At 38.9% G+C, this 26,314-nt stretch overlaps 2 protein-coding genes across 6 annotated transcripts in view; one reads left to right on the top strand and one right to left on the bottom strand.

Annotated features, from left to right (window-relative positions):
* Nucleotides 1-26,314, bottom strand: part of IMMP2L (inner mitochondrial membrane peptidase subunit 2) — a 1,099,135-nt gene that overhangs the window by 517,442 nt on the left and 555,379 nt on the right. The window lies entirely within an intron of this gene.
* LRRN3 (leucine rich repeat neuronal 3) overlaps nt 18,700-26,314 on the top strand; it is a 35,538-nt gene continuing 27,923 nt past the window's right edge. Inside the window, exon 1 of the mRNA XM_002712044.5 lies at nt 18,700-20,302. The gene's annotated coding sequence lies outside the window, so the exon portion shown is untranslated. The remainder of the gene's footprint in view (nt 20,303-26,314) is intronic.

Genomic DNA, 26,314 nt, shown 5'->3' with positions numbered 1-26,314 from the left:
TTTTAAAGTCAGAGTTACAGAGAGAGACATAGAGGGAGAGAGCTTCCCGTCAGCTGGTTCACTCTCCTGATGGCCTCAATGTCCAGTGCTGGGCCAGGCCAAAGCCAAGAGCCAGAAGCAGAGGCCCAAGTACTCAGGCCATCTTCCACTGCTTTCATAGGCACCTCAGCAGGGATCTGGGTCAGAAGTGTAGCAGCTGGGATATGAAACGGTGCCCAAATGGGATTCTGGCATCGCAGGCAGTGGCTTTACCCACTATGCCACAGTGCTGGCACCAATCTTGATTTTTAATTAAATTTTTCCATGTATTTTGAGGAACCCTCATGCAACATGCCTCCTTTGGTGGGAGAATGCTTTCTTCCTCCCCATTTATTTTGTTTGAATTTTCCACAATGAACCTTTGCTATTTTGTTAATGAACATTCTTAAAACCAGCATAATAATAAAAATGAGTCAAAATCAATATACATGTCACTGAATTAAATATTATGATTTTGTTTCTAAACCCACTCTTTTATATACTATACTCTACAAACAGTCATTTACAGGTATTTAAATTCACTATGTGTGTGTTTTTTAAAATTTTAAAAATTTATTTGAAAGGCAGAGCAGGAGAAAGAGAAAGAGAGAGAGATCGAGATCTTCCATCTGCTGGCTCACTCTTCAAATGACTGTTACAGCCAGATCTGGGCCAGCCCAGGAACTCCATCCAGGTCTCCTAACTGGGTGACAGGGGCTGAAGTACTTAGGCTGTCATCCATTGCCTTCCCAATGACATTAGCAGGCAGCTGGATCAGAATCAGAATATCCAAGACCCAAACTGGTGCTCTGATATGGGATGCCAGCATCACAAGTGGTGCTTAATGTGTGGCACCATGGTGTGGGCCACAAAATTCACTGTATTTTAATAATACATATAACCTTTGCATCTTCTCTGGGATGGTAACTTTGGTCTTGAACATTAATGTCATGTGCCAAATCACATATGGCATACTTCATAATTCAAAGTATATTTTGCTTGCATGTGCATACTAAAGATGGTACCTTTTAATAGTACCTTTTAATACTAAACACTATTAAATGAGTTTCTCACTTTACAATTATTGATATGTATGACTAATTTGGTTAGTAACTAATTTCTCCATTCTTGTTCGTTATAATCTCATCTGTGTACTAACAAATTCTGCCTTTTAAATAGGACTTACTTCTCCAAATAAGATGACATTTGGTGTTAATTGAAATGTATGATTGTTACAACAGACTGCAGGTCCTATTGCTGCAGGCAGAAAGAGAATTATAATGAATATCTGATATTTTGTGGTACCTGGAGACATTCTGAGAGCTCTCCATTAAGAGAATGAGATATAAAAATAACCACCAAAGGCTTGAGACAAAGCAAAGGCAGGGTCACAGATTTGACTCAATCCTTTTAATGTAACTTTGTCACACATACAAGAGACTTCAAAAAGTTCACTGCAAAAATGGAATTAAAAGGGACAATGTTGTGGCATAGCGGGTAAAGTTGTCACGCTGGCATCCCAAACAGCCACCAGTTCGAATCCTGGTTGCTCCACTTCCAATCCAGCTCCCTGCTAATTGTCTGTGAAAGCAGCAGAGGATGGCTTAAGTGTTTGGGCCCCTGTACCCATGTGGGAGACCCAGAAGACTCTCCTGGCTTCAGCCCTGCCCAGGCGTGGCTGGTGGGGCCATTTGGGGAGTGAACCAGCAAGTGGAAGATCTCTCTTTGTCTCTCCCCTCTCTCCCCCTCTCTCTCTGTAACTCTGCCTTTTAAATAAAGAAATCTTAAAAAGATAAAGCTTATGAAAAATGTAATTAAATGATTATTTTTTCTAAATTAAAAGATAAATTTACTTAGATTCAAAAAATTTGAAATCTATGCATTGTTTTTGTAACATGGATTTTTTCATGGACTTTTTGAAGATCCCTGTACACATAGACTTCAAAATTTTTGCACTAAAATAAACACCTTTTAGTTCAATTTTCCACATATTTTTGAAGTACCTTTTGTGTATATGTGTGTACAAAAATATTTCAAAAGGAGTTACAGGTGGTCAAAAGACATGAAAAAAATTAAACTAAATGCTAGCTAAATTTGTTAAAGACTAAATGTTTAACACTAAAATTAGCTAAATGTTCAAGAAAGTCAAGTACGAGTTGAATTCATCATTTAATACTAAATTCCACCAGGCTAATGGTAATCCATGAATGCTGAGACTGCTCTATTTTTGTCCTATCGAAACAGCTCAGTCCCATCTCCTCTCACTGAACGCATACTATAGACCAGGCATTGTGCTGAAGTTTGGAAATACAAATGCAAGCGTCCTGGCTTCTGTGCAAACCTGGCAGGATAATCTATAAGGAACTTAACGTATATTTGTTTTGAAGACAGAAACTTAATACTAAGACTGAATGTAGAACGAATTCTTTTGTCAGCAGCTGATATCAAAACTGCTTGATATACACTCTAGGTAAATACTATATAGACACATCTTAACAGAAACAGCTGGCAGCTTCAGGCTGCTCATTTCAAAACGAATTGAAGTCTTATAAACAAAACTAGTGAGGCTATTACAGACGGGATAAGGGTTTATGTACTTTCACAAGAATAAACTTTCTTTTGTTCATGGTTTCAAATCTAAGGGCTGTAAGTGATAGTAGGACCCCATCCCTGCCCCACCGCCATTAAATGCTAGAAAACTAATTAGTTTGTCCTCACTCAATTCTACTGAATTTGGCATTTCTTAAATGTGGTTGGGTGGGACATCTTAAAAATACATCTACATGAAATGTGTTTTTTTATAGATGTGTGACTGCCTCTCTCTCTCTCTCTCTATATATATATATGTATGAACTAAAGAGAAAAAGTTTATTTTTTAAAAAAAAGCAAGATTGACTAATAATGTTGTTTTTCATATATATATGTGTGTGTATACATATATATATATATATATATATAGAGAGAGAGAGAGAGAGAGAGAGAGAGAATATACTCTCATCTGCTGATTAACTCTCCTAAATGTTTGCAATGGCTGGGACTGACTGGAGCCAAAGCCTGGAACAGGGAACTCAATCCAGGTCTCCCATGTGAGCATCAAAAACTCAACTGCTTGAGCAATTACTTGAGGAAGTTGCACTCAAGAGCCAGAGCTGGGAATATGGTACCTAGAGACTGTGATGTGGTATCCAGGCCTCCTAACCACTACTAAATGCTCACTCCCTGTACTCTGCATCTTTAAAAATCCATGAAAGAAAGAAATCATAATTGCTAATTATGCTTGTTTCTAACCTTTAGACATGTTAGCACCTCTGTGTAACACAGTGCTCCACAGAGACTTGAGCAGCACCTACACACATAGACGGCCTGTAGTGCAGTGCTAAGGCTCTTGGCTTAAGTACCAAAATCTCATTCAGTCACGGACTCTAGTGCAGAGAAGTCACCTAACTGTTGACAAAATTGCAAATAATGTCTTTACTAATTTCTGCATTTGCAGACTAACTGACATAATGATATATCTCTCATTTGCTGAAAAGATCACAGTAACCCAAAATCTTCCCTGTCCTTATTTTCTATTTAGATGCAGAGGTGGCAGCCTCTGATTGGGTGTTCACATAGCACCTTATGTACCTTTAAGAAAATGTCAATTGATAATATGAAAAGAAATGGGGAGGAGAATAATGAAGAATACACCTCAGCCAAAGTCCAATAAATCTTATGTTCTTGACGTTCTTGGGGGTTGGGGGAAGAAGGAAGAAAGATCTTTTTTTCTTTTTTTCTTTTTTCTTTTTTTTTTTTTTGTAGAAGCTACTTGCTTTGCTGTAGGTTGGTAGGAACTGGAGAGTGGAGCAGGAGTGATGTTTTCTCACTGCAAATCTGAATTGGGTGCTCATTAAAGAGCACCGAGTGCTAGTTTGCAGTAGCCATTCTGAATTTAGTAATGGCAATTTGGAGGCTGCAAATTCTGAGGTCCGACTCAAAACATGTGCTTGTTTATTGGCACAGAGTTAGCACTACACCATTCCGTTACGGAGCACAACGGAGCAAATCTAGATTAATATCAGAATCCATATTTTGTCCTTCCTGTGCTGTGTGTCACACTTCTCAGTGAGACCCTAACAAGATCAGGAATTAAGAATAGGTCAGAAGAACATCTGCTTTGCTTATTTTGATTACGTGGGCAGGCAAAGGAATTTGCTTTTATAACACTGAAATAACTTGGAATGCGGCAAAAATAAATGCACCTTCTGTCTCATGGAATGTTATTACAGTACCACACTTTGTGAATGCTTGGTGGCATTTTCAAGCATTTTTTGTTCCCCTCATTTCTTTCTCGGCTCCATAATGCAATCCTCATGGTTTGAGCACTAGACTTCAAATGAGACATCTATTCAGAGCATGTTCAGACAAAACGAGTGGTTTCCTTAGTAATGGGAGCTATGTGAAAGCCTTCAGCACGGCCCGCCCACCCCCCCAGCCAGCCAGGCTTCTCCCAGGCTTGCTGCTCACACATAGGCTCTCAGAGGGTCTTATCCGGCAGGGGAGCACCCCTAAAGCCTGAACTAGCCGAAGCACTGAATATTCATTGCAGTTCCAATAAAATATACCCTTTATAAAAGGTTAAGGATGTGAGAAGTACTCTGAATGGTGAAGGTTAATTTGCTCATTTTCTGCATCACGTCCATGGAATAGAAAGAACGATGAGCGATTTCAGGAATGAGATGCACGTTGTTCTTTCATTTGATTATATTTTAAAACATTTCCTTACCTCAACCATGGAGTCTGTCATATTCATTTTTCTGTCTAGGGCTAAAGAATGCTTTTCTGATTTTTCTGGTTTTCTTCATAGCAGTTGTCCTTGATAAAGCTTTGAAAGTCTGTTGTCAAGGCAGAGCGCAAGATTTCCTTTTTATAGTCTCAAATATATTTTAAAAAGTGGCTTTAGGTGTACCAATATTGAAGTTTTATGTATGTGCATCTATTTATCTGTTTGCTTATTCATTTTCAGGACACTTAATACATAGGAAAAGAGCTTTTTTTCTTTAATTAAATAATGCAATAGTCATTCCTGTTAAACATTGACTCTCAGAGGCAGTCAAATGTAGATAACTATCCCCAAAATAGAAATAAACATGAGGGGTCGGTGTTGTGGTACAGCATATTAAGCTGCCAACTTGTTACACAAGCATTCCATAATTGGAGTGGTGGTTCAAGTCCTGGTTGCTCTACCTCCAATCCACATTCCTGCTAAAGTGCCTGGAAAGGCAGCTGACGATAACGCAAGCACTTATTTTTCTTCTCACTCATATGGGAGAACCAGAGTTTCACTCCTGGTTTTAGTAGACCAGGCTGTTGCAGCCATTTGAGGAGCGAAGCAGAGAACAGAAGGTTCTCTTCCTCTCTCCCCCCAGCCTCCGACATAAACATGAAAACATTCTTATTTTTAAGATTTTATTTTATTTATTTGAAAGACAGAGTTACAGAGAGAGGTAGAGACACACACACACACAGAGAGAGAGAGAGAGAGAGAGAGTGAAAGGACTTCCATCTACTGGTTTATTCCACAACAGCTGGAGCTGAGCCAATCTGAAGACAGGAGCTAGGAGCTTCTTCTGGGTCTCCCACATGGGTGCAGAAGCCCAAAGACTTGGACCATCCTCTGCTGCTTTCCTAGGAGCATTAGCAAGGACATGGATTGGAAGTGGAGCAGCTGGGACACTTGAACTGGTGACCACATGGGATGCCAGCACTACAGAATGGGGCTTTCACCTGCTGTGCCACAGCACCAATCCCAAACATGAAAATACTTTGAAAATTTTTCTGAATTAATACAGTATCTGCCATTGAGAAGAATATACTTTATAGTTATCTTCATATTATGTCAATCATCTAATTAAGAGAACAGGAATACAGTCAAAGAGTCTGAGGTGAAAAAACAAACTATGTTAACATTCTACCATGAATGTGTTGCATCAATCTGGTTACATATAAACATAGGAAGCAAAAGTTACAGTATGCAAAGAAGATGAGAAAAAGGGCTCGAGATGACATTTGGAGAGAAGAGGAGACAGTTTTAAGGGTATTGGTTGGCTTTGGGGTCTGACTTGCATTCCAACCCTAAACCCTCAGTAGCTCTGAAGCTACCACAGTTAACTAACCTCAGTTTCCTCTTCTGTGAAAGTGGGAAGTCTCTGCCTGGTTGCCTACAGTACTCTAAGAATAAAACGGAATGCACGCAGTGTTTACCAAGCATGAGTGTCTTGCATGCAAACTCAACAAGTGCTATTTATTATTGTTCTAGGTACTTTTATTATTTCAGCATACATAATTCCTGCATTTGCATGGCAATACATATTTCAAATTCTGATCTATTCCATTGTGTAATGTGGACAGCTCAAGGATAATCATTTGTATTTCCCTGAACAGCAGCAATAATAAATATGACAAAAATAACAGCAATACTAAATTTTCCATCAAAAGAAAATACTGTATCAGTGGAAACTGTGATGGATGTTTCTTCCTGGCTCAAATATACCACATCATTTCTCTATGGCATCAAGAGCATGCATCGCTGACCCTGCTGGTCACAGCTTATGGCTAACTATCTCACACACATATCAAAACACACCCTTGCTCACATTTGTACTAGTCTACACAGTCACAATTACAGATTTACAGACAGAATGCTACTATGCTGAAATACTTTGTATTTTATTTTCTTATCCATCAAACTTCTACTTAAAACTCACTCATCCATTTATATACATCCTGATCAATTATTCTGTTATGAGTCCAAAGGCAAAGCACCAAGCCCATTCTCACGTCAGGGAACAGATTTCTTAAAAGAGAATTGAATTGAGGGTTAACCAGTGACAAATGGGAGGTAGCACTGCTAAAGCAGAGTGTGTGCCTGACTATTGTCGCTCCCCGTCTTCGTGGAGGAATGACACAGGACCCTGCGCTGTTCTTTTGTCTGCTCGGCCCTTCCCGGGTTTGCTGCTGGTCCTTCCCGGGTTGGCTACTGACCCTTCCACCTCCGTGGAAGGGCGGTTCCCCCTGCCACTTTCCCCACTTCCGCGGGGGAGCGGCACACCGCCGGCCGGCTCTCTCAGGGGCTGCTCAGATGTTCCTCAGGTGTTCCCGGTGCATGTTGTCTCTCTCCTCCTTTATAGTCCTCTTCCACCAATCCCAACTCTGCTACCCACACGCCGAGTAAGCTGCTCTCCTTCAATCAGGAGCAGGTCCTACAGTTTATTGGTTGAACTGGAGGCAGCTGTGTAGAAGCTGTTTACTCCTCTCCCAGCGCCATATTGTGGGAGAGCAGATGCATAGAATAAGTCTTAATTCGAGTAACAGTCTAGTCCGAGTTGCTCCCCACAACTATGGTGGGGGCAGGGAGAAGATGGGGTAGGAAGGATGTGACAGGAAGCAGAGGAGATGATGCAGAAGGGATGATCTAGAAGCAGGAAAGTGAGGAGCAATTGTGGCCACCAAATAAGAAGATGAAAGCCTAGGAGATAGAGAATATAATTGAACAAAGAAAATTTGGGAGGAGAACCAACAGTATTCAGTAACTGGTTGGATGCTGGATAAGAAGCAGAAAGAGAGTCAAAGAGCCTGGGATTCTCTGGGAAACAAGGTAGTGTTACTACAACAGGAATGAAAAATAAAAGAAAAGCCAGTTTAGGGAGAGCTTAAAAGCTCAATTTTGGTCATAAGAGTAAGTGCCTGGGAACTGTGCAAGCAGACATATTTATTATAAAATTAAAGGAATATATAGATAGGTAGACATGAAGGAAGAATTTTATTTACAGGAGCACTGATGTAGATTTGAGAGCAATAAGTATATAAGTAGAGTATAGTACTGAAGAGAGTAGTAGGCAAAAGGCAAACCTATGGTAAGTACTCAAGAGGTAGATGAGCCCACAATAATAGCAGATAGAATGTTTAGACAAGCCTGAGAAGGACTAGGCACCTGGCTTGGGTGTGCCAGGACTAGACTGGGAAGGTATTGGTGAGATTCCAAAACAGAATTTCAGTTCTATGGTTGGATTAGAAGCTGTATATTATAGTTCTGGCAATTGTTGACAGCTTTTTAAATAAACTTATATGAGGCATTTATTTTTTATAATAAACTTATATAAGGATGGAAAGGAGTAGGGTTAAGGATTAAAACAAGGATTGTTGTTATTTGAATATAAGTAATAATTAAGCATACCAATTATAGATTCTGTGGAAATTTGATGATTGCAAGATAGAGAGAAAGACTATTAGAGACACATGGCTGAAAACACAAAAGTGGATAAATTTGAGGGGAGAAAGAGAAGGAAACAGACTGGCAATGAGGAAGTGCCTCATTCTTTGAAACTAAAAGTGAGAGATAATGCTGACTTTGAGCAAAAACAGGAAGTTGTAAAATTAAAGGAGTTCAATGCCATTTTCTTCAGAGTAGTTGAGAGCTTGAAAAGCAATATTAAATTGAGTGTGCAAATTTCCAGTCATCTTTGAATAAAAGAGGATAAAGAGATGACTTAGGACAAATATAAGGATAGAAGGACACTGCTGAAAACCTGACTGAAACATACCACTCAGTGTTTATAGTGGAAACCAAGGTGCGCCACTGTGTGATTTCTTCCAGGAACACTTGGCCTCATTCAGGCGCAGAGAACAAAAAGCACAGTGTTGACCGATTGTTCTGATTGGATAGGTATGGTGGGAGACCAGAGCAAGAGAATCAGAGATTGGTAGTGGTTTAGACAATCAGTTTTGGTAGGATGAAAAGAACAAGATAGCTGAGGGCAACCAGTAAATAATCGACCTTGAAAAATTTCAGGTATTTGTGGTGTCAAAAACCAAATGTAGGGATAGCAGAGTTCTAAAATAGCCAGATGAGTACAGGGTTATATCAAAAGAGATATTCTGAAGTTCAAGACTTCCGAAGTAGAAGAATTCCAGTTACCAAAAAAGATCAGGGGAAGGATCCTGGGAACGAGTCTCTGAAATGCAAGTGAAAGCCAGGTATTTTCAGTTAAGGAGATTGGGTAACTGTTGGCTGGTTTCATACTTAGAAGTCAGAATCTCGCAAGATTTTAGCAACAGTTTAAGTAGAAATGAACACTGTCCACCAGATATCAAGTCGCAAGTCTGAGAAGTAGGAAGATGATGACAATTTGGGGAAGTAGAGTGGTGTGCACCATATGGAAGAATAAAATTATGATGAATGGATTGAAATTGGAATTGGGAAGGCCAAGGAAGTGCAGGAACATGATCCCCATACACACACACACACACACACACGAAACACACAACACGCTCACCCCTAGAATATGAGAAAAGAAAATGAAGGGAAGAATTCGTGTTGTCCGAATAGAAGATAACAGGATTGTAAAACAGACTTGGTGACAACTTTAACATTTACAGCTGGAAATTCAGCAGACACGGCAATGTAGGTAGTTGCTACAGGAATCCATCTATTCTGTCAATCATACTAGCTGTAATAATTGGCTTTCATTCTTGAAAACACTTTCCCTGAACTAAAAGGAATAACTCCATGAATGATCACTAAAGGATTAGACAGAAAACTTTAGCTCTGGGGTTTCTGTTCTGTTCATCAATGAAGAGAGAGAATCAGATAGGTATGATAACAGCCACCTTTGTTCTCCAATTTAGTAAAAGTCAAGCAAAAGTGACATAAAATATTCATGAAAAATCAAATGACTTTTTAACTTCTAGATGTGCAATATAACTAGATACCTAAATATTTTACTGACAAAAAAGTTTGCTTTTTCTTCTCAGAAATCACTGCCTTGATCTCTTACTTAGGCTTAAGCAATAATTTTCATTAGCTCACCTTTGCAAAAGCATCTATGTGAAAACCAAGACAGTACCAACAGACTCTGCATAAGATCATTGCATCAGGAGCAAATTGTTACCTCAGGCTGTGCCATCATTTTTTTTCTAAAGATTTATTTATTTGAATGGCAGAGTAACATAGAGGGAGGGAGAGAGAGAGAAACAAAGTCTTCCATCCGCTGGTTTACTCCCCAGATGACCACAATGGCCAGAGCTGGGCCAATATGAAGCCAGGAGCCAGGAGCTTCTTCCAGGTCTCACAAGCAGGTGCAAGGGCTCAAGGACTCTGGCCCTCATCTACTGCTTTCCTAGGCCATATCACAGAGCTGGACTGGAAGTGGAGCGGCGAGGACTTGAACTGGCGCCCATATGGGACACTGGCACTGCAGGCAGTGGCTTTACCCATTATGCCACAGCACCAGCCCCAGTCATCTTGGTTCTTAATTTTTGTCTAGAATTAACACATAGCTTCCATGTCATCTTGGTTCTGAGAGTTAAATGTTTGCCTAGAACTTAGAGGCTCTTAGTAGAGTTATATGAACCAAACTATGTTTAATAACTACTAATAAAAAAGATGAAAAGGTAGAAGAGATCAGCAGAGAAAAAGGCCAGTTCAAGAGATGCACTCTATTCTCTCATAATTAATAGCTCTGCTATGAATAATCTTATAAGTAACTGAAGTCATCAATCTGACAAAAATCCATCCCCTCAAGTGTATTCTCTTGATTTAGGTTTTCTTTTAAGTAAATGATCCTCTGGTTTTACTCAAATCTTTTGAATAAAATGAACACACAGAAGGGAGCAGCAACTGATTTCTTTAGTCACTCAATGACCTCTTAATATAGTAAGTGTACTGTTGCAAATACAAAGTGATTAGGACATAGTTTCTGTTTACTATCTAGGCACAAACAACTCAAAACCAAAATACATTCTTAACAAAGTATATTTGATAGAAAAAAGCAAATTTAAAGAGTAATAAAAGAAGGTAAGTCTTTATTTTCATGGAGGTGGGACAGCCTTTCTAAAGGGCAGGATTTTATTTTTGAGCAGAATCTTTGTAGAACTGGTATGCTTATAGAGCTATGAACATCTGACATTGCAAGATGATATGTTTAGGGAAACGACGAAGCACTGAAAATGGCTGATGGATGAGACATGCTGAGAGTGAAGAATAGACTGAAAGACTAGACAGCAATACAGGGGACATATCAATAAAGTGTAATAATTACCAATATGAGAGTGTGATCACACAGACATTGGTTTGGTTGCCAACTACCAATGAGCAACTATATGACTGCACACTCAGCCAGACTGTCTCAGTTTTCTGATCTGTAAAATGAGATTAATGATTACATAGTAGCCAATATAAGAACTAAATGATACAATTCAAGAAAACCTCTTAATGGACTGACACAACATGAGTTCTCCATGAATGTTATCTACTATTATTGTTGTTGTTGGAATTGAAATTTTAATGATTATATTGTGGATGGAATTGAATAGCAAGTTTAATAGGCTAGATAACCTACTAACCAAGAGAGTTCTAATAGAAGTAAAGGACAACTCTGGAGAAATTTCATATCTTATTTTTTAAATAATGACTATAATTTCTAATAATAAAAATTGACTGTAGAAAGTTTGAATATTTTAAAACACTATAAAGAGAAAAATCACCCATTATCCAATCAAAGAAAACTAGTATATTTCTTTTCTTTTTTTTTTTAACTTTTATTTAATGAATATAGATTTCCAAAGTACAGCTTATGGATTACATTGGCTCCCCCTCCCAATGACTTCCCTCCCACCCGCAACCCTCCCCTTTCCCGCTCTCTCTCCCCTTCCATTCTTATCAAGATTCATTTTCAATTTTCTTTATATATTTCTTTTCAATTATATCTGGCTATTTATCTGCTTTCTATGCTATGTAAATATTTTATTTAACAGATCTAGATCATGCAAAATGCCTAATTTTACGTTCTGCTCTTTAGAGTAACTGTAAGAGCAACTTTTCTCCCCCACATGGCTAGAGGAGGGGTTAAAATTCCATTGTCTGAGAAAAAGAATGGAGAAAGGCACAGAGAGATGCCAAGATAAGAGATCTTTTGGACCTGAAGAGAAAGATGAAGAGAAGAGAAGGAAGAATGGAGAGACAGATGGAAAAACAGAGGTTTATCCCTTTCACATCTGACAGCTTTCTTGTTCTTGGGTGTAAGTTTCCTAGTGGTAAAATACTTTTGTTCTTCAAGTGGAGTCATAGCCTTCATTGAAAATAAGACCTGGAATTCAATAAATAAACATTTCATTTTTTCTATCCAATTATATTTTCCAAAATCCCTTGGAAAAAGCAAAGAAAAATTATGACCCAACTTGATTTAGTTCAACATTCTTAACACTAACCAATATTATTCACTTTAAAACATGTTTCTAACTTAATAGAGAGAAAATCTACTAAGAAAATTAGACTAAAGGGTACAGATGTCTGGTATACAGGTTAAACTGACTATATCCCATTTCAGAGTGTCTTGGTTCGATTCCCAACTTTGGCTCCCAATTCCAGCTTCCTGCCCATGTAGACCATGGGAGGTAGCAGTGATGGCTCAAGTGGTGGGCTCCTCATCCCTCATCACCCAGATGCGAGATCTGCATTGAGTTCCCAGCTCCTATCTTTGCTCCAGCTCTGGCCATTGTGGGAAATTTGGGGAGTGAACAAGTAGATGGGAAGCCCTTCTCTCATTCACTTCCTCTCTAATAAACAAGTTATTTAAATACACAAAATAAGAATTGGAATACAGAAGACAAAGTCACTGAAGACCTTCCTAGCACAATGTTAGACCTCGTCATCAGTTGTTCAGTCATATGTGCTTAGCTTTCTTAGTATAAAAACTCATCTTTCCAACTAGGCACAGCATTTCTTCAGAGCTCTATTTCTCAAATCGTGACAGCAATAAAAATTCTATCATCAACACTGAACAACCATAACTATATAAAAGCACCCACTGTCTAGTGCATAAAATCCACTCCTTTTTAAAAATAGTATTTTATTTTTGGTGTCCCTTGTTGCTGACTACATTGAATTGGCTGGCAAAGCCATCAATCAAGCATTCATTTATTTTAGAAATGAATATTGAGAGCCTCGTATAGTGGAAATAGCCTTAGCTCTGTAAGTAGACAGAGCTGAGTTCAAATTTTAGCCTCATTATTTAATAGTTTTGTGACATTAAGCAAGTAACCTAATTTGTTTCAGGCAATGTTTCCACACTGTCAAACTGGGATAGAAATATCCATGTTAGAAAAATGTTGTGAGGATTAAATGTCTTTAAAAACACATACAGACATATGTTAGTATTCAACAAATGTTGCTTTCTCCACTTTTTTTTCCTACACTGTGGAACTTAAAGACATAATAAGACATACACCCCCTCCAGGAGGATCCTGAAAACCAGAATAACAAAAAGGTGAAATTATAGAAATGATTAACACACCAAAAGAGTGGTAAACTATCAAATTGATAAAGATGTTGTTGTGGTTGGATCAGAAATTACATCTTGTCACAGAGTTGGAGAAGAGTCCACAAGGAAGGTTTATTTAATGTCACTTATTTTAGGGGTAGGAGGACGGGCATGTGGCTTAGGGGATTAAGCCAGCTTTGACATACACACTCCCCAAACTGGAGTGCCTGGGATCAAGTCCTGCCCCTGCTTCTTGTCCAGCTTCCTGCTAATGTGTGACCTGGGAGGCAGTGGACAATGGCTCAAGTACCTGGGTTTTCACCACCCACATAGGGGACCTAGATGGAATTCCTGGCTTTTGGCTTCAGCCTGGCCCAGCCCAAGCTGTTATGGGCATCTGAAGAGTGAGCCAGTGAATGGAAGATCTCCTTCTCTGTTTCTCTCACTGTCTTTCCCTCTCTGTCACTCTACTTTTCAAGAAGAAGAGAAACAGGGTAGCCATGTAAGAGTCAAGGGGGTGGAGTGGAAGGTAGAAAAGGCATTCAACATGAGGAGGAAAGCCAGAATCAAATGTGGTAAAGAGGAAGCAAAAGAAGCAGATGACGATAAAAGTCACCATGATGATAATAATGACATAAATGATGACGTCCAACATTCTTCCAGGCTTACTATATTTCAGGCATTTTTCTAAGCTCTGTGTGATATTAACAACTTTAATGCTTATACTCATCTTAGCAGTAAAACAAAATGCACAGATGCACAGAGATACTTAACATGAAGCTTGGGATCCCAGAGCTAGAGGTAACAAGGTAAGAATTCAAACTTAGGCAGTCTAGCCTCAGGTCCTGAAGTCCGCTCACTGTCCACACCACTTTTCTAACAAAAGCACACAAGAAAATAATACCCAGGAGTTGATGAAATAACAACATGCCAGTGAAAATTTAATACATTCAACCATTAAATACATGAATATTTATTGCACCCCAATATTTTCTTATTAGATGGTGAAAGCAAAACTCTTTAAACATAATTTAATGTTGTAATTATTCCTTTATGCTTTAAAATAATTTCAATGTGGTGCTGGCGCAGTGGCCCACTTGGGTAATCCTCCGCCTGCGGTGCCGGCATCCCATATGGGTACTGGGTTCCAGTCCCAGTTGCTCCTCTTCCAGTCCGGCGCTCTGCTGTGGCCTGGGAGGGCAGTGGAGGATGGCCCAAGTGCTTAGGCCCCTGCACCCGCATGGGAGACCAGGAAGAAGCACCTGGCTCCTGGCTTTGGATGGGTGCAGCGCCGCCCATAGTGGCCATTTGGGGAGTGAACCAAAGGAAGGAAGGCCTTTCTCTCTGTCTCACTCTCTCACTGCCTATAACTCTACCTGACAAATGAAAAAAAATTTTCAATGCATTTTCATTAAAACTGAGTACTTATTTGGGAAACCCTACAGCCTTTTACTACAATGCAGTTAAGATGCACATTCATGCAGTATGGTGGGTTTGATTTGCAAAGTGAAATTTCTCTGAAGTTTTAGTAGACTTTTCAAGAAAAAAAAATTGAGAAAAAGAAAAAAATAAAGGGAGGAGGGAGCGAGAAAAAAGAAAAATAAAAAGCCAAGAACCTGTCTACTCTCCAGTAGATGATAAGGTTATATAGTGGAGAAATTGTGGAAGATGGGAGGGGGCTCTATTCCAGGCTGTCTTACAACATCTTTCTACACTTAAACTACTTTCTTGACCTAGAACATAAGAGTTCCAAATCCCATGTTCTCACTTAATGACCATTCACTGTACTAATTCAGAAGCAATGAATCCTTACCACACTACAACTGAATGTCTGCATATGGTGCTTCACAAAATAGATGTGACTGCTAAAATAACTTTCCACACATCTTTTGGGAAAGCCACCTTTCATATTCCAGCAGATCACGGACCTCCTTGATACACGACAAAAGCACCTGAAATGCACACACTGATTGTACTAAGCAGCCAATGCCCTTGAAGCGGGATGGAACTGATAGCCAAAGGACAGAATCTCATCCTTCTCATCCAAAGCCTGTGTTGCTATCTCTCCCACGCTGTAGTCCCATTTGTAATGCTATACTATTAAATTTATAAAAATAAGTAGTAAATGTTTTTGCAGCTCAATTCACAATAGCTAAGACCTGGAACCAACCTAAATGCCCATCAACGATAGACTGGATAAAGAAATTATGGGATATGTACTCTTTAGAATACTATACCGCAGTAAGAAACAACGAAATCCAGTCATTTGCAACAAAATGGAGGAATCTGGAACACATCATGCTGAGTGAAATAAGCCAGTCCCAAAGGGACAAATACCGTATGTTCTCCCTGATCGGTGACGACTGACTGAACACCAAGAGGGAAACCTGTTGGAGTGAGGTGGACACTATGGAAAATGGTGGCTTGATCAGCATAGCCCTGACTGTTAATGAACAACTTAATACATTATCCCTCTTAGTAGTTTTTTTATCTGTTCTACTTAATATGACTGGTTTAGATCTGTAATTGATGCACAGTTATTCTTAAGTGTTGAAAATTAACTGAAATGTGATCCCTGTTGAACATGGTGGTGGGAATGGGAGAGGGAAGAGATGTATAATTTGGGACATGCTCAGGCTGACTTGCCCCAAGTGGTGGAGTTGGAAGCATACCAGGGGATTCCAATTCAATCCCATCGAGGTGGCATGTACCAATGCCATCTCACTGTTCCAGGTGATCAGTTTCAGTTCACAGTTGGTCATGGTGAAGAGACTGGGAGTCAAAGGGAGCACATAGACAAGTCTAGTACCTGCTAACGCTAACTGATGGAGTAAATAAAGGGGAGAGTGATCCAACATGGGAAGTGAGATACTCAGCAGACTCATAGAATGGCAGATGTCCTAAATAGCACTCTGGCCTCAGAATCAGCCCTAAAGGCATTCGGAGCTGGCTGAAAAGCTCATGAGAGTATTTCAGGCATGGAAAGCCAAGACACTCTGGCAAAAGATCTCTGCGAGTGAGATCCCAGTGGAAAGAACAGGTCATCAAAGAAGGAGGTACCTTTCTCTGAAGGGAGGAGAGAACCTCCACTTTGACTATGACCTTGTCTAAACAAGATAAGAGTCGGAGAACTCAGAGGGCTTCCATAGCCTTGGAAACTCATGACTGGAGCATAGGGAGATTACTGATGCCATAGACAGGAGTGTCAATTGGTAAAGTCAACAACAGGAGTCACTGTGCACTTACTCCTCATGTAGGATCTCTATCCTTAATGTGCTGTACATTGAGATTTAATGCTATAACGAGTACTCAAACAATATATTTCACTTTGTGTTTCTATGGGGGTGCAAACTGTTGAAATCCTTACTTAATGCATACTAAACTGATCCTCTGTAAAAAAAAAAAAAAAAAAAAAAAGAAATTATCAATTCCCAACTTGACTCTCACTGGGATTAAACATGACAATAGGTCTGCTCTGATTTCATCATCATTTAAAAAAATCATCTATTATTTTTCACTTTATGTTTCTGTGTGGGAGCAAACTGTTGAAATCCATACTTAATGTATACTAAGCTGATCTTCTGTATATTAAGATAATCGAAAATGAATCTTGATGTGAATGGAAGGGGAGAGGGAGTGGGAAAGGGGAGGGTTGTGGGTGGGAGGGACGGTATGGGGGGGAAGCCATTGTAATCCATAAGTCGTACTTTGGAAATTTATATGCATTAAATAAAAGTTTAAAAAAAAATAAGTAGTAAATGTTTTGAGTTTGGCATGGACATATATTAAAAAGACAACTGTAGAAACAACAATCTCATTCCCCATCCTCCAAAAAAAAAAAAAAAAAAGTGATCGTTTAATGAAAACAACTTCCTGAGAAATAATACAGGGCAGTTTTTACAATAGTATGCCTATCTAACTAAAGTTAAACTTAAAAGATTTTTCTTAGAGTAAGACAGTGAAACTTCAAATACAAGACATGATTGTTACTTTCATGTAAAAGCCAAAAAAGTAGCTTAATCATGTATCTGTTTGACTATCACAATGTACCTTCATTGTGAGAGTGCATTATACAAATTGGCTTGATTACTGCATTTGTCAGCTATGCAATCAATACCAATCAACTAAAATGAAATACTTAAGGAACCATGAGATAAAATTAAAATTCCTTTTTCAAATACTTTTCACCATTTTAAAATAATTCTTCCATATTAAGGAAATAAATCCTACAAGTATTGAAATGATTCAAGATATATTAGAAATTAGAGATGAAGAGAGTAAAATTAAGAGGTAAGAATAATAATTATTACCATTATAGAAATACATAAAGTTATACATAGATTCCAACACAACATTCCCAGCACTCAAGCATAATCCTTAACAATAGGTTGATGATATTCTTTCTGTGTAAACACGAAAGCATAAAGAATAAAACATTAGGAGTTGTTGCTGTGGCACAACAGGTGAAGCTGCTGCCTGTAGTTCCAGCATCCCATATGGGCACGGGTGCAAGCCCTGGCTGTTCCACTTCTAATCTAGCTCTCTTCTAATGTGCTTGGGAAAGCAGTGGAAAATGGCCTGAGTGCTTGGGCCCCTGTACACAAGTGGGAGACCCAGATGAAGCTCCTGGCTCCTGGCTTTGGCCTAGCCCAACCCCCGTCATTATGGCCATTTGGGGAGTGAACCAGCAGATGGAAGACTTCTCTCTGTGTCTCTTCTTCTCTCTGTGTAACTAACTTTGTCTTTCAAATAAATAAATACTTTAAAAAAAAGAATAAAACATAATAACATTGTGAAATGAGGGTCAATCAGTTATTTGAGAAGCTAGTTTTGTCTTGAATTTATTTTAATCAAACATTTAATTCAAATAATTTGAATAAATTTTTATAGAAAAAAGCATTTTGAAATTTTTTACAGAAAATTACAGACTGAAACTATTGGTGGTTAATTTTTTAAACTTATTTATTTATTTGAATGAAAGAGCAACAGAAAGAGAGAGAGTTCTTCCAATTGTTGTTTTACTCCCCAGAAAGCCCATAAAACCAGAGCTAGGCCAGGCCAAAGCAAGGAGCCAAGAATCCACTGGGATCTCCCATGTGGGTGGCAGCGGACAAATCACTTGAGCCATCATCTGCTGCCTCCCAGTACAGCATTAAGAAGAAGATGGATCAGAAGCAGAGTGGACAGGACTCGGCTAGGCACTACAATATGGGAGCCCTAAGCACTGGCTTTTCCAGCTGTGCTGCAATGCTATCTCCATTTGGTGGTTAAAAACAAAGCTAGAGCTTTTAAAATTCTCTGGTATTATGAGATAACAACTGCAAACAATGGGTCCATGTGATTGCAATAAACATTTGAGCAATTAGATACGAAGCTGTTTTTTTGTTTTTTTTTGTTTGTTTTTGTTTTTGTTTTTGTTTTTTTTTTTTGATTTTTTTTAAGGTTTTTTGGAAGTAAATCTGATGTCATTTCTTTTTAATCCACTAGAGGGTAGTATCTCTAAACTAGGGCTGGAGTCATGAATCCAGCCTGCTTTTGACCTGTTGATAAATTAATCCTCATGTAACATTCTTCTCAACAAGATGTTTCTCTAGTACACTAATTAAGATTCTGAAACATGCATTTTTAAAAACTGCTTTCTGTGTTTATCTTGAGATTGAAAGAAACACACTGCTATGCTTCTAAATTTTCTAAATTTCTGGAAATTCATAAAGTGTTTTACATATATGGCTTACAGAGTATATTTTCCTCTTCAACACACATTCAAAATTAATGGGTCTAAAAATAAGGAGGAGTCCTTTTTGAGGAGGAATTAATTTATAATAGTTGAAATATCTCTTTAGAGTATAAAACATACATCCAAAACACACAGATACACATACAAACCATCCTCTACTTGCACCCATTTGGAGGTGTCTGGCAGATGTATCACATCACATAAGAAGCAGTGAGTGAATATAATTAGAAACACACCTTTTTAAAAACTACATCTTCAAATGCCAGTGTTATAAACAGGCAAACATATACTTTATTTTTAAAATTCTGGTCCAGATAAGAAATGTCATTGCTATAAAAAAAAAAAGTGCTATTGAACAGCAAGCACATATGCTAAATTAAGTGGGATCTATAGAGAACCAAATGCCACTCAAAACAGTTTCAAGCTGCTCTTATTAAACGATGCAACCATCCCTGAACTTTGCACAGAGGGACTACCAGGCTTGAGTCTCTATCAGGTGTTTCTAATGTTTGGGAAATCCGCATTAGTAGTGTGCCTTGCCTGTTTCCAGAGTGAAAGCACAGTTAGTCTGTACGACGGTTAACTTAAAAATGGGAAAACTTGGCAAAAATTCCCAATGTCCCCCTGAAGAAAAAGAAGAAGGAGGAGGAGGAAAGGGAAGGAAGGAAAATGATTCCTCGGAAAATATGCAAGCCCGTTTCATTTATTTGTATCCTAAGCAGCAGTGTCATCGAACAGACAGGTTGTTTCAGCCAACCAGACTGGAGCAGCTGCGAGTGCTACATCCTGGCAGTCTGAAGCGATTGGCTCCTCTCTGGGGAGTGGAGGGTGTTCAGTTATTAATGACCGCTGAGCAGGCAGCACCATGTCAGTGTGACAGCTGATCGGGTGAACGATGCACCACTAACCACCATGGAAACAGGGGGAAATAAAACCAGCTCACAGGATCTCTCTTCGCTGGATTGAGAGCCTCAGCCTGCCGACTGAAAGGAGTTCCAGGCAGAAGAGAGAATTCTAGCTGCAGCCGCCTGCCTGCTTTTATATTTTAGAATCCAGAGCTAAGGTTGCTTGTATGTGTGTCTATCTGTAGCACATATCTGTGTGCACTTTATTACACACACACACAGAGATGTGCACCTACTGATACCTGGACAAGAATACCACCATGTGATTATGTCAACCAAGGAACTGAGGAAGCCAGCACACAGGGACACTGGAGGTGGTCTGGCGCTGAAACTGCTTTTGCAAGGTAAGTTGAAAATACCAATATCTATTCAACGTGCTCTATTTCTTGTTTTGCTGATGCTGATGTTTTTACGTCTAAATTCTCCTTTGAGGTTTTCTCCTTGTCTGCATTCTAAAAGCTTTTTTTTTTCCTTTACATTTTACTTTTGAGAGGAAATTCGCATGCAAAACCCCTGTGGCTCTGTGTGTGCCTAGCTGTGTTAGTGGGATTCTCCAACATGCATTTTACTAGCTTGAATGCCTATCAGAGGATGTGAGTGGGAGAGAAAAGGCAGTGTTGGGAGGAGGAGAAAGAGGAGGGAGAGAGAAGAGAAGGGGACAGTGAGAGAGAGAAAGCTGGAGGTTGGGGGGGGTGGGGAGGAGACATTAAGGAGAGTCGGACAGGAAAAGAGAGCAGAGAGAGAATGTGTGGCGGGGGATTTTCATTTTTCTTCACATCATTTGTAATGAAAAGCAGATCACACACCGTTCTGTGTTTTGGAAGCAACCCCCTAAGTGGGGCATTTTTGTTCCCTTTCATCCAATGGATGGAGATGAAGGCAAATGTTGCTGCATGTCAAGAGCTAAAAGCCCTAAGCAGAGTGGTGGAATGAGCATATCACAAACAGTTATTGAATTTCTGCCAGGCTACATCTTACGGACTGGGGTAAACGACTTCCCTTTAATAACATCTCCTCGCTGGTCTGAAGGAACAGTGCAAATTTGTGATTGCTAATGCAGCTGGAGCTGCCACACTCTAGGTAAAAGGATCCCATGAACCAGAAGAGTTCTAATCTTCTTTGGTAATTAACAGGATCACAGCAGGATGGCTTTAAAGCACATTTCCTATTTAAGAAGATTGTTTGTTCAAACCAACCGCTATATTCCCTTCGCTGTGGTTGAGCTGGATGGCTTATTGCAGCTCTAATTTATTCATTTTTAACAATATGTCCTTGTTTCCGAGCCTCTAATTTTAGTGAAAGCAGGCTATGAATATGAGTAGAGCCTTCCGAATTCAGTGGAAAAGGGAAAAATCAAAAGGGACAAAGTAAAGATTCAAAATACCTACCTAGAAAATAGTGTGCCCTGGTACTATAAATACTACTCAGCTCCTGTGTTTTTTCATCTGCAGCTTCAGAAGCAGTGCCTTTGAGACAGAATTACTCTCAGGAAACTCGAAGAGTGTCCTGGGAGTGATGATTCACGGGGTACAGTGTTGGTTAATTTTTACTTGCAGTCTTGTAAAAGGAAGCCAGCTACTTGGGCACCACCAAACAGAGGATGCTCAAAGAGGCATCTGCTACCCCCTTTACTGGGTCCTAGGAAGGCATTAAAACAAAGCTAGTTGTTTGCATTTTGTCTTCTAGAACTCTCTCCCCTCTTCCTCTAGCTGAACTCACCAAACAGCTAATGGAGTCTGTTTCTTTGAAACTGTGTGTCATGTTTTCCCCCCACAACCGTGATTTCAGTGTTGTTACTGGTTTCTGAGTTTATAATATAAGCCCAAACCAAAAGACAATCACCAGCCACTTAGATCCTGCCACTTTCCCATAAATGTGTCAAAAATGAGTCAGTTTACAATATGCAGCGTAAGAAGTCAATTAATTCCAATGACCTTTGTAAGTAATGACAATAAAGCAGCCCTGACAATATGCCAGTGGCTTCGATTTTCCCTCTGTAAAATGAACAAGTTTAAGAAGAGGGTTCCTGCTCAGAGTGAAAAATGAAAGGTGCCGAAGCATTTGCTGGCAATATTGGCAGCCTTGCTCGCTCTGCCTCAAACACCACATGCAGTCTATAGGAAAAACAAAATGATTCATTTCAAAGAGGAAAAGGTGTTTTGTTTGCTTTTCTGCTATCCATTAGAAGTGCTGCTTCTAAACCAAGCCAGATTTGTTATTTTTGAGGTATCTTCTAAGTTCTAAACCAAGAGGAAAGGCTGGAAGGGGATACGCAACCTCCCAATTTCAAACTCGAATATAATGTAGCATTGCAGCATTGATTTCAGTTTGTTGTCGACCTCATCCAGGGAAACTTTTCATACGAAGCACACACATTCTTAAATCAGGCCCAGCCTAAATTTTAAATTGGAAATCAACGACACCCAAGTACAGTGGATAAACTCTTCAACCTTAGTCAAGGCACACATTTTGTGTACTACAGAGATCAGTAATGTACCCACTTGTGTCTGAGAAATACAGTCATGCCAGGCCCCCAGTGTTGTCACTTCGTGTATGCCAGTGGGTTTGGTTATTTTATCAACATATGTCTACCAATGCCAGGCAATGGACATACAGGCATGCCTAGAAGACTTAACCATACATAGTCTCCCCGAGTCCTGTAACTCTACCAGGAATAACAGCTTTCTGGAAAGACAAGCTCCAGAGGACCAGCTTGTCAGGGTGTCACTTGTCACAGGCAACATGCTGAGTTAGAATGCTGATGAGTAGATGGAATTTTTTCCTTGGTGGTGCTAGTGGTTGCTGTTGTTAATGGCTTAAAAGACAATATTACCAGTTTTCTAGGCCAGCAATTTAGGGACCTATGAAGAAAAGGCGACCAACTTATGAGTCATGACTGGATTTCACTGCTTCTTTGTTCTTTCACAGCTATTGCTTTTGTCATAAAATAGGTTTGATGTTTCACTCCCTCCCCCTCTATTTTTCAGGTGTAAAATTCCTGGGTAATATGGCATTGTGGTATTCACTGCAAACCAATTAAATTGATCAGGAAGGTTTGTAAACTGAGTTTTAGAAAAACACTTATGTAAGTTAAATTTTATGACTGGATTGTTATTACTTAATTAGCAGTCTCTGAAGATGGTCCTGGAGGAGGCAGAGGAAGCTGTTGGTGAATCTGAAGGGGGAAGCATGCTAAAAAAAATGAGTCCCCACTTCTCTCCTCAGTAAGGATGCCCCCAAAGAATAATTTAAAACATGTGGCTCCAGTCGATCTAGAGAAACACTTGATGTGTCTTCAGTCCACTTAACTATTCCTTGTGGACCTGGTTATGGGCATTTAGCTACTTCGGTGTCACTCGTTGGTACAGGAAACTAAATAAAGCAGGTGAATACTAGGTATATCCTGTCAGTGCTGTCACAGGTAAAAGCGCCCTAATTATAGCTATGTGATGAGTACTTAGGAAAGCTTCCCTGTGTATCAACTACACACAGGTCCTGCTCAGAGCTCAGTGAATTTCTCCAGGCTCCTTCTGATGATGTGATGTCTAGTTAGACACCCAGGGAGTTAGCAGTAGAACATGATGGCATTTTTCCTTTGGCCACAATGCCAAAGGCTATCCAATGTTAATGTAAACAGAGGAGGTGATGCCAGAACATGGGAAAAAGTAACAGGAAGAAAACAAATGTTTTCCTGAATTTGATGGGGGGAGGTGGGGAGGAAGAAGATCTCAATAGATGCTAATTTGAGGTGATTTCCAGATTAGTAAAGGAGATTTAATGCTCATCTCAGTATAGCAGCTACCGGGCCATCTATTATACTTGCATAATTGTCAAGTTTGCGTACAAATACCAGCTTGCTACCATCCTAATTAATCTTTAGGCCATGAAAAGGGTACGGGAGGGCTATTTTTTAAGACACTACATAGCTTCAACATGGAAAAGGGAAAAATGCTTCCATAGAACAGTTTTTGAGTTGAAAATGACTTTTAGTAGCTACTCTAATATGCTCATTTGATAGGTGAAGAAACTGAGGCTTAAAGGGTATAACATCTTTATAATGGAATCTAATATATATTATTATTATTTTAAATTCATCCAACTATTTCTTGGAGAGGCCCAGGGTAGAATACTCAGAATGCTTTCTCTAGCATTTCATTAAAGATATGCCTCCTCTATCTTTCAAAGATAACAGTGATAGTAATAGTAGTAGTAACAGTAATAGTAATAGTAACAGCCAAATACGTTAAACCATAATTTATCTTTTGGATACAGTCCACCATGTGCCGTCATAAAGAGTTACGCATTGTTATTAAAATATCTCAATAATAATATCATGGAGTTTCACAAAGATACTCCACAACTTTACTATTTTGATTCACTGCAAATACTTTAAGGCACTTAACACATGTCCTCTTTATCCACCTCGTCCATTCTCAGTATCCTTGCTTGGCTTATACTAACTCTGGAAAACAATAAATATATCCTCAGGTTAGCAGTGTTCCTTTTCCTCCAACTGCCTCATCCTGCCTTACGATTTTGTTTCCAAAGTTAGAGTGAGAGCCCTTGTAGGCAATGATAGGCTTCCATAGTTTCAAAGTCCTCTATTTTTCCTTTTGGCAAACTGCCCTCTGTTTGTAAATGTGCTCTCCAAATTTTGCTTAACATAATAATAATTAACTGACTCAAAAATTCTGGAGATGGAAAAGATATCTACAAGAATTTTGAATATGTGTTTACAGCTCTACTGTTTACAGAGCATGTTGATCCTCACAGCAACCTTGGAGTTCAGATAGTTGTGATAATCATCTTTCCTTTACGATTGGGGAGTGAAGTTCTGTGTGGTTGTAGACTTGCAAAGATGTGGAGGGGCAATGATTTTCCTATGCCAGAGAGTAGGAGATAGTATGGGTATAGTACTCATCACTGTATTTGCTATTTCTGAGCAAATAACAAATAACCCCTTTTCCCTCCTTCCTGAACTCACATCTAGTAACCCTTGCCCTTCCAATTTCTTTGTTCTTTGCACAACACCACACTGTTTGCAGCTTACTTTCTGCAAATTAAAATCTCTATTATTTAATTTACATCACAGCTAAGGCTATGCCCAAATTAAATAAGACAAACACAACTAACATCTATTCTTAGAGAAAAAAAATTGTATGTTGTTCTACCTACTCGTCCATATGTTTGTCTGACAGCATTAGCACTTCGATAAACAGATACTTGGCAAAGATCTCAAAAACTGGATAAAATGGGATGAGTCAGTTACTCAGAGATGCTTCCCAGTTGCTGAAAACTCATGGGCAAAGTATTCCAAGTCATAGGAAGGAGCATCAATGGATCTAGTGTCAACATAAAAGCAACTTCTTTGGTATCTCCTTCCTGGTTAGTTAGTCTTGAGGAGAAAATGACACACAAAACAAATCAAAACTATCAGTCAATCTGTATACTGCTAAAGCCAAACACAGGTAAATGTAATTACATGGTTTTGAGAACCATTTCTAGGAGAGATGTTGACTTTCAAAAAAGTAAAATGCTCTTTGAAATGAATAAAAATTCCTAAATGAAATTTTTTTCCGGAAGTTTGTTACATGAAGTTTTACTTCCAGAATATGATGCGTTCCACAGATCATCAACTGCTCTATTCAGGGAGGGAGAGTAACCATTTGCATGTCTACATCAGAATAAAACACAAATAAATTAAAGACTTAGCATCAAGGGGGCACTATTTTCTATTTCTAGAAGCCTATACCTCTGGAATCCAGACGATCTCATAGCAATTCTTGAATGAAAAACATATAAAATGCCTATTATAAGGTATGAATCTAGGCTATATTTATCCAACCAATTTGTCATGTGAATAGCTGAACTGATTCACTTACCAAATCCATATAATTTTATGCTTGTTCCTCATACTGAAGTTATCACCCACATATTTTTAATGCAAACATGACAGTTTGTATAGGTGTTGAGGAGAGTGGTAAGGTGATGTTCAGCTAACTTTTTAAATCAGTTTGTCAAACTACCACTTCCTTAATCAGTCACTTTATTTTTAATGAGGAAACATATTCCATGTAAATATCAAAGTCTCATTCTACATTTATGATAAATTATATCACAATATACTATTGTAGGACAAAATAGTCAAAGAAATGAAGACAAAATAAATCCTATGACATAAATTAATGTAACAGAAACTATATGCTAAAATTACATCATCTCTCTTAGACAATCCTTTACTGGCTAAAATGATGATGATATTAACAATTTTCATTTATCACATCCTTATATTGCTGTGTTGAACATTATGCTAAATACTTAACTGCATTTTCCCTTTTGATTATAATAGCCAAATG

Source organism: Oryctolagus cuniculus, chromosome 3 (assembly GCF_964237555.1).
Source record: "Oryctolagus cuniculus chromosome 3, mOryCun1.1, whole genome shotgun sequence".
Classification (NCBI taxonomy): domain Eukaryota; kingdom Metazoa; phylum Chordata; class Mammalia; order Lagomorpha; family Leporidae; genus Oryctolagus; species Oryctolagus cuniculus.
Note: the sequence above shows the minus strand (reverse complement) of the source record. Positions and strands in the feature narration are given on the sequence as shown.